The 15394-nt window shown below is 41.3% G+C and overlaps 1 long non-coding RNA gene across 2 annotated transcripts; it reads right to left on the bottom strand.

The window, feature by feature from the left end:
* Nucleotides 1–1142: 1142 nt before the first annotated feature.
* LOC307209316 lies at nt 1143–5003 on the bottom strand. Of its 2 annotated transcripts, XR_013835542.1 has the most exons (3): nt 4899–5003; nt 4224–4502; nt 1143–1326 (listed from the first exon to the last, which is right to left on the bottom strand). It is a non-coding gene; the product is annotated as an uncharacterized lncRNA (long non-coding RNA). The 2 variants fall into 2 exon arrangements; XR_013835541.1 differs by having other exon boundaries at nt 4224–5003.
* Between the last annotated feature and the right edge of the window lie 10391 nt (nt 5004–15394).

The raw sequence follows: 15394 nt of genomic DNA, 5'->3' as shown, positions 1-15394 counted from the left end.
ACACCAGGTGTGTGTGCCTGGGACAAGAAGCTACAGTTAGAACTGAATATGGAACAACTGACTGGTTCAAAATTGGGAAAGGAGTACGACAAGGCTGCATTTTGTCTCCCTGCTTATTTAACTTATATGCAGAATTCATCATGCGAAAGGCTGGGCTGGATGAATCCCTAGCCGGAATTAAGATTGCCGGAAGAAATATCAACAACCTCAGATATGCAGATGACACAACCTTGATGGCAGAAAGTGAGGAGGAATTAAAGAACCTTTTATTGAGGGTGAAAGAGGAGAGTGCAAAATATGGTCTGAAGCTCAACATCAAAAAAACGAAGATCATGGCTACTGGTCCCATCACCTCCTGGCAAATAGAAGGGGAAGAAATGGAGGCAGTGAGAGATTTTACTTTCTTGGGCTCCATGATCACTGCAGATGGTGACAGCAGCCACGAAATTAAAAGACGCCTGCTTCTTGGGAGAAGGGCAATGACAGGCCTAGACAGCATCTTGAGAAGTAGAGACATCACCTTGCCAACAAAGGTCCGTATAGTTAAAGCTATGGTTTTCCCAGTAGTGATGTATGGAAGTGAGAGCTGGACCATAAAGAAGGCTGATCGCCGAAGAATTGATGCTTTTGAATTATGGTGCTGGAGGAGACTCTTGAGAGTCCCATGGACTGCAAGAAGATCAAACCTCTCCATTCTGAAGGAAATCAGCCCTGAGTGCTCACTGGAAGGACAGATTGTGAAGCTGAGGCTCCAGTACTTTGGCCACCTCATGAGAAGAGAAGACTCCCTGGAGAAGACCCTGATGTTGGGAAAGATGGAGGGCACAAGGAGAAGGGGGCGACAGAGGACGAGATGGTTGGATAGTGTTTTCGAGGTTACCAGCATGAGTCTGACCAAGCTGCGGGGGGCAGTGGAGGACAGGAGTGCCTGGCGTTCTCTGGTCCATGGAGTCACGAAGAGTCGGACACGACTAAACGACTAAACAACAACAAGTGTGTGCCTGGGTGTATTTCAACTGATATGTTTCATGACAAAAATATTTAGGAAAGGCTGAAGCTCAATTTGCTGAGTGTTTTCCTACAACTAATCAATAACCTTTTCAACAGAATCAAATTTTGAGAAAGAAAACAACAAATTGCTCTCATGTTCACCGTTTAACAATTTCGTATCCTTTGGTAAAATAAACTGGAAGTTTATCAAAGAAGCATTTGCTCGTGGACCAGTTCTGCATGGAATAATTTCTGTAGTCTTTGGCTGATACGATAATGGGAACTTTTCTTTTTCCTTTTTTTTTTTGGCAAGGCTTTTGATCCAGATTTTTATGCCTGAAAGCAGAAAGGTGAATTTAATTGACACTTTCCTGATGCTCCGGTTTGCCTCATCCGTGCCGCCTGCACATGAATTTTCAATTCAATTTCCAGCCTCTAATGGGAGCAGCCACAAATTCAAATACCTCGTTGAAGTGGCACAAAATGAATTACGCAGATAACAATATTTCATCAAGCTCAAAACTAGTCTGTGTTACGTCCCAAGCAGTAAAGTAGTATAAATGAATTGCTAAGTCACAGAAATATTGATGACTTATATCTCATCTTTGTCAAAAGCAGAATGATGACTGTGGGCGGGGGGGGGGGGGGGCGGGGGAGGAACAAGCCTATTTCACCTTGAAATGTTTTTTTCATTGTGAAGATTAGAAAATAGAGATATCATAGTCCAGGACATATAGATTTGCACCCTGATCTGACAACATGAATGCAAATATATAAAGGCTATACTGTATAAAATAGCACTGATCAGATCATTGTCAAGAGCACCACCCAGATATTGGGGGGATAGAGAGACTAGGAGGTGACTTTATTTCCTCTCTCCCTCCACCACAAACACTTCATTGCATTAGCATCAATATTATGGTTAAGGACGAGGGAAAATGTCTATTTTTAATCCATGTCACTTTCACATGTTTTTACCCATCAATCCATTTTGTTCCATTTCTGTATTAACTTGGAATTTTGTTTAAAAATTACAAAATATCTGTTTAAATAAACCTTTTAATGCACATTTTCATGTGATTATTGTGGTACCTTTGATCTATGGAGAAATTTACCTCAGCACTCAAAGAAGTGCAAAATCTGGTGAATGGCTACATTCAAATCTGCACATTAGTCCAAGAGGTAAACATCAAGTAATATCAATGTACAAATGTACAAATTCTTCAAACATCCCTCATTCTGGTTAGCCTATATGCTGAGGACATGGTTTTTTGTCACAATCCAACCAGGACTACACTCCTAGAATTCTTCTTCCACTCCCTAATGTCCCGGACAGAGCTATCCTATCCACGTCTACTCAGAAGTCAGTTTCATTGAATGATCATTGATCCATTTTTCTGAAGGGCACTCGGGTTAGCCTGTTTCAACAGAACCAACAGAGTTATCTTAATGACAGTTTTATTTTGTCATATGCAATGGTTAAATGTGTTGCCCATATTTTAAAGATGTCATAGATTTCTTTCTTTCATCCATCCATCCCTGTTCTGAAGTGACACTTACCATGTTTCTGTTAAATCAACACAACCTATTTTTAGTTGTAAGAAGATAAATGCAAGAGGCTATGGTAAGCAAAGCTGTAGCAAGCTTGTGTGCTCATTTGAATATGCTAAACTGATTTTTTCCCCTTGCACAAATGTGAGATTAATCACACTTTCTGTTATGTTTGGGCCCTGTGCTAGATCCCACAGAGAAAGTGACTAGAGGTTGGACCAAGGAGAGCTCCAAGCATGCAACTTGCTCCAACAAGTGTAGACTTAGAGTAAGGATTTTAGTCCTCTGCAGATGACCTCCTGCAGGTTCCACCAGAGGCAGACTTTGGTGCGAGCCCAAAATTCAACGCTCCCACCTCTCACCTTCCATTCTGCTAAATTCACTACATCATTATGGTCACATGTGGTAGGGAGATAAACAGTGCTTTTTTCCTAAAAAAATTTTTTAGGGATACTCCCATTTTCCTACTCATATTGAAACACTGCCCCTCAATGAGGCCAAACTTAGATTCACAAAATGTTTACGGGTATGCATACCCCTGCATCCCCCCAGAAAAAACAATGGATGTAAATATGTAAATAAAAATAAAAATGGGCAAAGGGTGTTTAAGGAGATAACAAAATTCACTGGGTTAATGCTGACCAAAAGTCCAGAGGTAGCATTATTATCAATTTACGATGGGGTGGAAGGTTTGCAGGCTATGAAGGACTTGCTCACAAATTTATTGACAGCTGCACGAATTATTATAGCTAGGAAGTGGAAGGGGCAAGCAGAATTTAAAATGGAAGAATGGTATATGGAGGTGTAGGATATAGCTATTAATGATAAATTAACATGTGCCATTAAGGTAGAATGGGGAATATGCAGGATAAATGATTTTGAGGTGATGTGTAAGGTGTTTCTACTGTCAAAACGGAAAGGGGTCAAACCATCGCAAGAGGTGTTGAAATTTTGGGAGGTTGAATAGTTACAATGCAATGGACTCAGTGGTGGGGTGCACATTTTTATTATTATTTATTTGTGACTATTACTTTGTCAAAATAAAAGTAAAAATTAAAAAAGAAAATAATAATAATAAATTCACTACATCATAGTTGTGACATCCTGCAGTGTCCCCCTAGGCCTGGTGCCCAGCATGGTGGAATCGGCTGTGCTGCCCTAAATCTGCCTCTGTCTCTATCCCCTTGTAGAGGACACCAGGTTCTTAAAGGGTCAACCCACTGGCTTGAAGGTATAGTAGCCTTCCTCCTGGTATGCTCTCTGCTCTGCAGGACTGGTGATGTGTGGTAGGAGCCATCTGGATCTTCAGGCTCAGGAGACTGCTCATGAGGGCCAGGTGGTCTGGAAGTTTCCTCTGAAGACTCCTGTCCATCAGCCTCAGGTGGAAGAGTCTCCCTATCTGGCGCCCCTGCAGTTTCTGGCTCTGTATCCAGATCACTGCTGGCTTCAGGGATCATGGACACCTTCAGAGTTTGAATTCACTCCCCCCCCCCTCACACATTTCACTTTTGCTTCTGAAATTTAAGGCAATAATGCAATACTTTTATTTATTTCTCCCCACCCTCTAAATCCAACAGAATCCATAATAGAACTCTTGGAGGAAGTAAATCTGAATTATTATTTTTTGAAGCGAATTTGTGTTAGGAGAATAGCTATGAAATTTCTGAATAAATCTGTTTCACCTTTAATGCATGTATCCAACTTCCCCCAAAATTTCTTTTCTGAAAGGTTCCTATGCTGAACATCCAATCTTCTGTTTAAACTCTCTCAAGCTCAAAAAAGCAGCTTAGGGATTCGTTTTGAGAGTTTTGCAAAGGCAGTGGGGTTCTCTTCTAGTGCATGTGTTGTATTTCCTTCTGAGAAGGCCTCGCACCAAATCTTGCAACAACAAAGTCCTCATTTTGTGCAAAACACTTTCCTGCAGCATATTGGAAAATTGTAGTTTCTGTGCGTGATTATCCCTGGAACACAAAAAAAGAAAAGAAAAGAAAAGAAAAAAGGAGCAGAGTGAAAAGAAAAGAAAATTGCAGAAGGTTCCAAAAAAGGAGACAACTATTAAAAGCTAGAAACTCTCCTTTTGCGTTTGCCTTTTGTTTGCTCCCTGTGATTTCTGATGGTCACTATAGCAACGAGAACAGAGGAAATGAAGAACCGGAGAACATACACTTCAGTATGACGAGTCCAATTTGCAGCCAGCTGAGCTATGTAACAAAAATCTATGTCATACCTAATGAGAATCTATACCGCAAGTAACTGATCAGCTTGAGCTTGTGGCCACATACCTTTGTGTGGCACCCATTGTTTTTCCCCCTCCTCATTAATGACAATAGAAAGGGCAGTAGCCTTATCACTTCTACTAGGTCCCAGTCATAGAAATCACTGATACTATTCACCCTATACATTCAAGGGTTATTTTTCTTCTTCAACAACTCTGCGAGGTTTTCTGACACTTTTTAGGCATCACAATGATCACTATGCATGAAGCAAACATCATAGACAAGCTTCTGTCCACACACCATGGTTTTGTCACCGATTTACCTCTGGATTTCCTGTTTTCATGTCATACTTCACCAATAGCGAGGGTGAGGCCTCATGCCTATGCTGCTTCAGGCAGTTGCTGAAGACTTTATTTAAAAAATAAATAAATAGGGACTTAAGCTTTAATCTTCACTGTTTTTTGTTCCTTTTGTGCTGGTGGAATTTGTTAAACTGGTTGATTATGGTTGAAATTAAATTGAGTATATATTGGTTTGGTGTTTTTTTTTAAAAAATGGAGCATTTATTTATTTATTTATTAAATTTATATATCCTCCTCTTCCTCTCAAAGCAGCCCAGGGATGTAAACATCAAAATTTTAAAACAATGCCATTTAAAGATAAAATCAAAACATATTTTAAACAATCCCTAGCTCCGGGGGTGGGGGTGGGGGGAGAGAGATGTAAAGGTACTGCAGATGTGTTTTCTCAAGACTAGAAATCCCATTGAGGGACAGGGCTGTACGACAACTTGTTTGTGGAAGTGGTAGCAGAGAGTTTGATTAAATCCTCTAGACACCAGATGATGAAGACAATCTAATTTCCAGATTGGGAAACAAGCACATAACAGTCCCTTGTGTAACAATTGTGGCATTTTTTTCCTTCCAACTTTGTCCTCTTTGTATTGTTTTAAAATTCATCATCTGTTATTGTTTTCATCTCTAGAAAGCCTGCTGATGGGGTGATTTGTAGAGGTGTAACTTAAATGTATCTCTTGCTAGATCTCATAGCTCAGATTTCACCAGATTTGCACATGGAAAACCTTTAAAATTGTTTTTAAACTGTTTTTAAGCTCTTTTTGTTATATACAGTGGTACCTCGGGTTACAGACGCTTCAGGTTACATACGCTTCAGGTTACAGACTCAGCTAACCCAGAAATAATACCTCGGGTTAAGAACTTTGCTTCAGGATGAGAACAGAAATCGTGTGGCGGCAGCGGGAGGCCCCATTAGCTAAAGTGGTACCTCAGGTTAAGAAGAGTTTCAGGTTAAAAACGGACCTCCAGAACGAATTAAGTTCTTAACCTGAGGTACCACTGTATTGTACATAGCTTTGGGGCATATATGGAAAGTGATTAATAAACAACAGCAACAACAATTCTTAATCAGGGTTTCTGAGCTTATGCAGAAAGCTAAGGTAACATCTACAATTCCATGAGGCAGCCCTTAAATCTTGATAAATTTGGGGCCACTTCTTAGTGCCTAACTGGCCTTTACTGGCTTTTCTATTTGTGCTTTTTTGAGGCCCTTTGTGCCTGGCTGCCATTTTTGTTTCATTCTAACTGCCCTCTAGTTTATGAGTAAAATTAATTCAATACTTGCTTCACTCCGTGTTGTCAGATGGGATGGATTTAACTCCATTCCATTGTTTGGAATTGTAAAAAAAAAAAAGGGGGGGGGGGGATCTGGAAATGATTTCTCTATCAGATGATAGCCTTCTTGGTTTTTGTTTTTTTTAATCAACATTAATTGCACGCATCAGATTTATGTTTAACTCTTGCGTTCTGTTCATTGGCACAGATGTAGAAGTCTAGGAAGACTCACTGTATGCTCACATGCTGCAAGGCAAACCATGCAGCCTCTAAGGTGAGCAATGACCCTGAAATTGCACTGTCAACTCTTGGGGGCAAGCGGTAAGCAATGCAGCACAACCATATGCAAAGCAGCTCCTTGATGTACATTCAGTGCACATCCTCTCCCTTTCATCAACATGGCAATGTAATGGGGACATGAATAACCAGATGCATGGGCTTTCAGAGAGACTTTTAGATTCCCTCCAGGAGTCACAGAAATTTTACAAAGCCATTATGCCTACAGAAGCAGCTAAGTTGACAAAACATAAACCAGTGGGAGCCCATATAGTCTCTCATTAAAAATTGAGAGACAAAAGCCTTGCCTGCATGAGGAAATATATGCATTCAGATAAACTAGAAGGCATGAATTTAAACTGCATTGCTTAACACAGTTTAAGACCTCCAGAGGACAACTTCACATTCAGAGCAAGTGCTGCATTTCCTGGCGAAATTCTGATTCAGCAGGGAATAAGGTAAGCCACAATAAACTACTACATAAAACATTCTTAGTTCACATTATGCCGTGTCTTCCATGATTTTTTAAAAAAACTAATGATCTCATTTTTACAAAGCGCATTTAGTTAATAAAGTGCGGGATGTGATATAAAAAACATTACCTACAGCTGTGGCTCATAATTTGTTTGAACAAGGGCCACTTCAAAAATAACATTTTGCTTCCATAGCATGGCTCTTGGAGTGATTCTACATTATTAGGTCCTCATACAACAACCATAGAGATGGCACTGCTTGACCCAGCTTCCCAAAACTTGCTGCAGCTCTTACATTGCTACCCAGACACTCTCTTTCCTGTCTACTTTATTGCCACTCCAGAATTACAGATTATACCAACTTCCCAGCTAGTAATCCTGGCTAAAGGGCTATCCTTTGCAGCATGAAGATGGGTTTTTGAGGACTTGGAATGCTCACTTCAAAGAGGAGCAAGTATTAGGATCCAATAAATTCTGCTCTGGCTTGGAGTAAAATCTCACCCAGAGAATAATTCCTCCCAGGCCCATCATAGTCACTCACCCAACACCCAACACCTTCATCACACCTTCCAAGCTCTAGCAGCAGTGATTTAGCCAGCATGCTCACAACAGGCTTCACTGGCTCTTGGGAAATGTAGCTTTCCCAGGGCCACTGCAGTAGGAGATGAAAGAGTATTGTGGTATCCAAAAGCACAAATGCCATGGGACACAATAAATGTCCTCCTGTACTACCCCTAGGAACCAATCTGTCAGGGAGCGAGCAGAACATAGTGGCAACAATTTTCATCCCAGATGTAAAAGATACCATGTTCATTGGCCAAGGAAGCCAATGTGGTACCCTCCAGATATTTGTTGGGCTACATTTCTCCTCAGCCCTAGCTAGCAGGGCCAATAGTTAGAGATGGTGGGAGTTCTAGTCCAGTAACACCTGGAGGTCACCATGTTGTTTAACCCTAAGGTAAAGGGACCCCTGACCATTAGGTCCAGTCATGGCCGACTCTGGAGTTGCGGCGCTTATCTCGCTTTATTGGCCGAGGGAGCCGGTGTACAGCTTCTGGGTCATGTGGCCAGCATGACTAAGCCGCTTCTGGTGAACCAGAGCAGCGCATGGAAACGCCGTTTACCTTCCTGCCGGAGCGGTCCCTATTTATCTACTTGCACTTTGACATGCTTTTGAACTGCTAGGTTGGCAGGAGCAGGGACCGAGCAACGGGAGCTCACCCCATCACGGAGATTCGAAACACTAACCTTCTGATCGGCAAGTCCTAGGCTCTGTGGTTTAACCCACAGCGCCACCCGCGTCCCTTGTTTAACCCTATTCTATGGCATTAAGATCTGAATGAACAGGGACACACTCATTTTGCATTTGTCTCATTTAAATGATCTCCCAGGGAGATCAAGGCAGTTTCATTATCAAACTGAGACTGGAAGCAGGATTGAAATGAATTTGCATACTCTGTATTCTTAAAAAGTGACGGTAAGTTGAGCTCCCACCACCCTCTATGAAAACAAAATATTTGCGAGAATGTTTCGATCAATGGTCCAATTCCGAAGATGCTTTATTTAGGAATGGTTTAAGGACCATGTCCCTCAAAGTGGCAGGGATCTCTGTTCTTTTAAAAGCATTTATCACCTCCTGGATACAACTGGCCAACCTCCCAGAGCAATATGTTATAAGTCAAGAGTGGCAAAGGTATAGCAAATAGATGGGGAACAGAACTTGCCCAAGTATTTTGTCCCAGGCAGTTCAGCCTGAAAAATGGTTGTCCTTGCTCTACACAATCCATTTGTGTGAGAATGCCCTTTAATATTGTGCTTGTTCAGTACAACAGAGGCCAGGAACATCTATTGAGGTAAGCACAACTGAATGGCCCAGGTCAAATTTATCTTAAAGACCAGTTTTACCCACATGAACCCACCTTGAGCATTAAGATCAGTCTCACAGGCCCCTCCTTTGTGATCTGTCACTGGCAAATATTTGATTGGTAGGTTGCAAGAAACCCCACCCCTTCTTGGTTTTGGATTAGTGTTGAAAACATTTTGTTCCAGAAGGAAATTATTAATTGATTTCTTTTGTTTAAAATTAAATGGGGTTTTCATTTTTTTCCCCTTCTCTCTCTCTCTCTCTCTCTCTCTCTCTCTCTGTGTGTGTGTGTGTGTGCACGCGCTGATTTAATGCTGAAGTATTTTATCTTGAAATGTCAAAGGATGCTTTTATTGTTTTTTTCCTTTAAGTGTTTTTAAAAATGAAAAGCAAGATATAAATAATTCAGATAGATAAATAAATAAATGCAAGTAGAAACATAATTAATAATTTTGGGACATGGTGATTATTTTTCTTTTCTGTTTGACCCTGAATTAATTTTAGCATTAGAACTACATTCAATATCTTTTCCCATAGGATATAGTTAGATTTAGATTTTTCTTATGTTATTAGAAGTAAAATACAGCAAATAGGTCAGGTACTACAAATCTTAGAAAATAAAGATGCCAAAGAGAAATGGCTATTGCAAAGTCACCATTAAGTAAGCCTAGTTAGCATATTATTTATTTTAATAAATACACTATGAACAAATAGTTAATGTGTTTCACGGCTATTATTCATCACAGTAAAGAACTATTGTAGATGCATAATTAAATCCAGTGAAATGTGAAATGTAAATATGCAACCTGGCCTTGGAGAATTTGGCTGGCTCTCATGGGTTGAAAGTCCTTGGCTCCATGTGATTTTTGTCAAGGTTTCACCAGCACGTATTGAATAAACTGGTCCAATAAACTGTGTACAAGATTAGTTTAAGTATTATTTTAATTGATGGATATTATCATATGAGGCGATTTCCCCTTATATCAAGAGATAAATCAAGCCACTTAAAAAGAAAGCAGTTTAATAAATGAAGATAGAAACATTTGCAAAAAAGTTATATTAATACTATGACAATATTGGCATTATCAAGCTGAAAAATACAGTGGTACCTCAGGTTAAGTACTTAATTTGTTCCAGAGGTCCGTACTTAACCTGAAACTGTTCTTAACCTGAAGCACCACTTTAGCTAATGGGGCCTCCTGCTGCCGCCGCGCCACTGGAGCACGATTTCTGTTCTCATCATGAAGCAAAGTTCTTAACCTGAAGCACTATTTCTGGGTTAGCAGAGTCTGTAACCTGAAGCGTATGTAACCTGAAGCGTCTGTAACCCGAGGTACCACTGTACTGTTTGTTTCAGCTTCAAATGAAATATGACATTGTAAAATATGCATCTGGCCACATTTCCCCTTTCCAAGCATTTATTTCTTTCAAGAAGCACAATCTTTCTAAGACCCTCATCTTACATTAATGTCACCAAGCTGTTGTTTATAAAACACCCACTTTGCCTACCTGGAGATTTGTATAGCTACACATAAAGATAAACACCAGGAATGTAACGTGACGCCCAGGTGATATTTTCCACTTCTGATAAAGCTATTTATTACATTTATATACAGTACTAGCTTTTCGGCCAAGAAGCTTGAGGTAGTACACATGGTTCTCCCCTCCCCATTTTATCCTCACAAAAATGGGAACAAACAGGAATCCATGGAAAACCCAACTGCTGTTTGTTCTGATTCAGCACTAAACCCAGGGTTTTCCTGGGGGGAAACGGCAATGTGTATTAACACATTAAGATTGGAAGTGTTCTCAAGCAGGATTTCCCCAAAACCAATCAAGAGGGAGGCTAGTTCTAACTCTATTACCGAAGAGTCGGCTGTAATATTAAGGAAAATGTACTGGTCTGCAGTACCGATTTCTCTGTTCAAGGTCTATTATGCAGAAGGAGGTGGACTTTGTCTCCATGAGACTACTCTGCATAGAGGGACTGCACAGATTATTAAACAAAGACATCCATTCCACTGTGTGGGATTCCCTCAGGTGCAGTATTTGACACAGTGGAGAAATGTAGGGCAAGAACATTTCCTTTCTAGCCTCAAGTTGCATATTGCAGGTGAAAATTGTATTCATATGGATTCCCCCCCACACACACACACACGTTATATATGAAGTTTAACATTTGGCTTAGCACATAGGCTAAAAATTAAAGTAATCCGAATGCTAAACCTGTATGTAATTGGCCCTCTTTTTAACCACCACCCCGTCAAATCTCAAATCTTGCAAATATTAGGGAGCTGACATTTGTCCACAGACAGCTTTCTGGGTCATGTGGCCAGCATGACTAAAGGGCTTCTGGCGCAACGGGACACTGTGACAGAAGCTAGAACGCATGGAAACGCCATTTACCTTCCCGCCACAGCGGTACCTATTTATCTACGTGCACTGGCATACTTTCAAACTGCTAGGTTGGCAGGAGCTGGGACAGAGCAACGGGAGCTTACCCCATCACGGGGATTCAAACTGCCGACCCTCTGATTGGCAAGCCTAAGAGGCTCAGTGGTTTAGACCACAGTGCAAGAAAGTATCAAAAGAGCAGATCCTGATGTTGTTATGGTACTAATCACACTGTTTGGCTTCCTGCGCATTTCTGAATTATTAGCAGGCCACTATGCTAGGGATGCAGATGGTGCTGTGGTCTATACCACAGAGCCTAGGTCGGCGGTCCGAATCCCCGCAATGGGGTGAGTTCCCGTTGCTCGGTCCCTGCTCCTGCCAACGTAGCAGTTCGAAAGCACGTCAAAGTGCAAGTAGATAAATAGGTACAGCTCTGGTGGGAAGATAAACGACGTTTCCGTGCGCTGCTCTGGTTCACCAGAAACAGCTTAGTCATGGTGGCCACATGACCCAGAAGCTGTACGCCGGCTCCCTCGGCCAGTAAAGCGAGATGAGTGCTGCAACCCCAGAGTCGGTCACAACTGGACCTAATGGTCAGAGGTCCCTTTACCTTTACCTTTATGTTTAATGCTATTTTTTATTTTTAGTTTTAAAAAAACACGGTTATAAAAACAATAATTTTAATACATTTACACTATTATTAATAAAATAAACATTATTCTATAACATTTAACAATCCTGTTGGTTATTTCATTTGTTTTGCTGCTAGGACACAAGAAGACTGGAAATTGGGAGCAGGTTTTATTTTTGTTTCTATTGGGCAATTAGGAAAAAAATACTTACTATTTTATCCATAAAATTAAAATAGTAAAAATTTTTTTAAAAAATTAAAGTACATCACTTTGCTTTCCACAGCGTCTCTTCCTCCTGCAGTGGCTACAGACCTAAGATAAATCCTCCGAAGACACAATCCCCTCTGCAACTGAGCACAAGAAGAATTTATACATTGGCAAAACATGCAATAATCAGGCTAGCGTAAGAGTGGTTAAAGCTTTGGAGATGTACTAATTTGCAGGGCTGGAGAAAAATATGGACCTTCATAGTACAAACTAAAATTTGATGCCTCTGATACATGCACTTAGAACTCATCCATACCTCTGTTTGCCCCACTGCTTCCCCCAGGAAATCCCACAGTTTACCACTGAATCAGACCAAACGGCAATCAAGTTTCTTGCAGACTGTCGCTTGTTCTGATTCATCAGCAAACAGCATGTTTTTTCAGGGGAAACCATGCTCAAGTTGGCTTACAACATGAAAAAAAATCCATAATTTAAACGTAACTAAAGTAGTCATAAAAATACACAACCAAACCGATCAATTTCCACGCTTATCATAACGAAGGTACAAAATAAAGTTCTGAAAATTAATATCAATAACATCAACACCCCTCTCCCCCCAAACAAAACTCTAAGCAATACCGCAGCCTAAGAATCTGTTCAGCTTTTGCAGTTGCAGCTAGTCAGGGCTCCGCCCTCCCACGGCAGGTGGGAAAAGACCTGCAAGGCAGGGAGCAAGTTCAAGCCGGGGAGATGAGTACATTTTTGTCCTGCTCAGCAGTGTCTTGGCTCTAAACACTTCTTGTGGAATTAAGAATATAATAACAGTTTGCTGGATCAGGCCAATGACCCATCTAGTCCAGCATCCCATTCTCACAGTGGACAAACAGATGCCTGTGGGAAACCAGCAAGCAGGATTTAAGCAGAAGAGCCCTCTCCCCTCCTGTGGCTTCCAGCAACTGGTGTATTCAGAAGCTTAGCTGCCCCGAATTGTGGAGGCCAAGCATAACTATCATTGCTAGTAGCCACTGATAACCCTCCCCCTGCTCCATGAATTTGTCTAATGCTCTTTTAAAGCCCATCAGTTTGGTGGCCATCTCTGCCTCCTGAGGGAGCCAGTTCCGTAATGTGACTATGTGCTGCATGAAGAAGGACTTTCTTTTATCTGTCTAAATCTTCTGATGTTCAGCTTCATGGGATCCCTACAAATTCTTACGTTATGAGAGATGAAGAAAAAACATTTTGACAATCCACTATCTCCATGTCATGCGTTAATTTTATAAACTTCTATATGTCACCTCTCACTTGCCTTTTCTCTAAACTAGGAAGTACCAAACGTTGCAACCAGTGTTATTTTTCTAGAAAATGGTGCCCACCTGAGAGATGCTGGAACTGAGTTCCAGTGAGTTCTGGATTTTTAAAAAGTCCCTCATCGGGACTCCTCATAGGGGAGTCACACCACCCCCTTGAACATTTGGGTTCCTCTTTTCTGAACCTTTTCCGATTACACACCAGGCCATTTTGAAAAGTTCATCATGTGCTACTTCTGGGCTGTGTAAAAAACAATGTTTCCCAAAGGGTTTGCAAAAAATTCATCTGGTAGCCAGATGTGAAATATTTTGACTTATACCGGGTGTTGAGATTCTGCTCTAATAGCTCAAGCCAAGCCCCAACTTAGAGGCTGCTGGTTAGATGAGTGAGACAGTGTCATTTAGCCTGCATGATAGTTTCCATGTATGTTACTCAGGGTCTACCTGCTGACAGGTAGACATCTCTGGCAGGTAGGGCATGGTAACCATATGAATAAATTTCCTGTGATTTTGCATGCAATTATGGCAGCAACATTAAACCTTTGTCAGTTAGATAGGCTGAGTCATTTGCTGTCAATTCTGCCCTTCATGGCCTTCTGCTCTCAGTTGACAGTCACGGATACACCTTTAAGACCATATTCCTGGAAGACAATCTTACTTGGCTATGAGTGATCGCTAAAGAGAGAGAGACTGGTGCACAACAGCCTATTCAAGCCTTGCCTTCCATTTAGTTCACAGGTTGTTTCCCTTCTGAGCTCTGATGTGGAATTCCCTTCAGGTACATTTGAGACAGGGACATAAACCTCAGCTATTCAGCCACATCTCATTCCCAGAAGAGTTCACCTTCATACTGTAGTATTGTATCATGCTCTATTTTTAGGCACTGGCAGGCTCCACAAAGTAAAGGGGGAAAGACAAAATCTCTCCCGACCCAAAGGTTCATGGCATGGTATAACATTTGAATATGACATACATGTGTAATCTTCAGACCACCATGTCCTGAAAAACATTTACTTCCATTTAACAATGCAGAGATCAGCTGTACAGTGGTACCTCAGGTTACAGACGCTTCAGGTTACAGACGCTTCAGGTTACAGACTCCGCTAACCCAGAAATAGTACATTGGGTTAAGAACTTTGCTTCAGGATGAGAACAGAAATCACGCGGCAGCGGGAGGCCCCATTAGCTAAAGTGGTACCTGAGGTTAAGAACAGTTTCAGGTTAAAAACGGACTCCAGAATGAATTAAGTTCTTAACCCGAGGTACCACTGTACACTGGTGTGCATCGGGGGGGGGGGGTTGTATTTAAGCCTATTCAAACGTTACACCTGCACATGGTGAGCATCTAGCTGCTTCTTGTGGGCTTAATACAGAAGCTGCAGTAGGTGCAGAAAGCAGCTAGGTTGTTGAATGGGATATCTCACTGAACCCCTCAGCAGTTTGCCCTGCTCCTTTCCCAGGGAAAACCCACTCTTTAGCTCTAAATTGGAACAAATGGCAATCCACAGAAACCTGATTGCCGTTTGCTCCAGTTGAGCACTAAAGAGCGGTTTCTTTCCCTGGGAGCAAGCAGCAGGACATGAGGAAGTGTGGAAAAACTAAACAGAGGGCTTCTCTGTCTTTTATGGGAAGAATTATCTGGGAAATGCAAGAGACTCCTTGCTCCCAAAAAGAGAATGCCCCCCTCCTTTGCACATATCACCACTCTGGTTCTCTAGCTATGGGACAAGAATAAAAAATAAAAAATGGGGAAACCAAACATGACCACTCCACCCACCGGGAAAAATCAGCTTATGTGGTTTATTAACACTGTGCAATAGCACCTGCAACATCAGTCAAAGGACTTCAAAATA

Source organism: Podarcis cretensis, assembly GCF_951804945.1.
Source record: "Podarcis cretensis genome assembly, chromosome: 2".
Lineage (NCBI taxonomy): Eukaryota > Metazoa > Chordata > Lepidosauria > Squamata > Lacertidae > Podarcis > Podarcis cretensis.
Note: the sequence above shows the minus strand (reverse complement) of the source record. Positions and strands in the feature narration are given on the sequence as shown.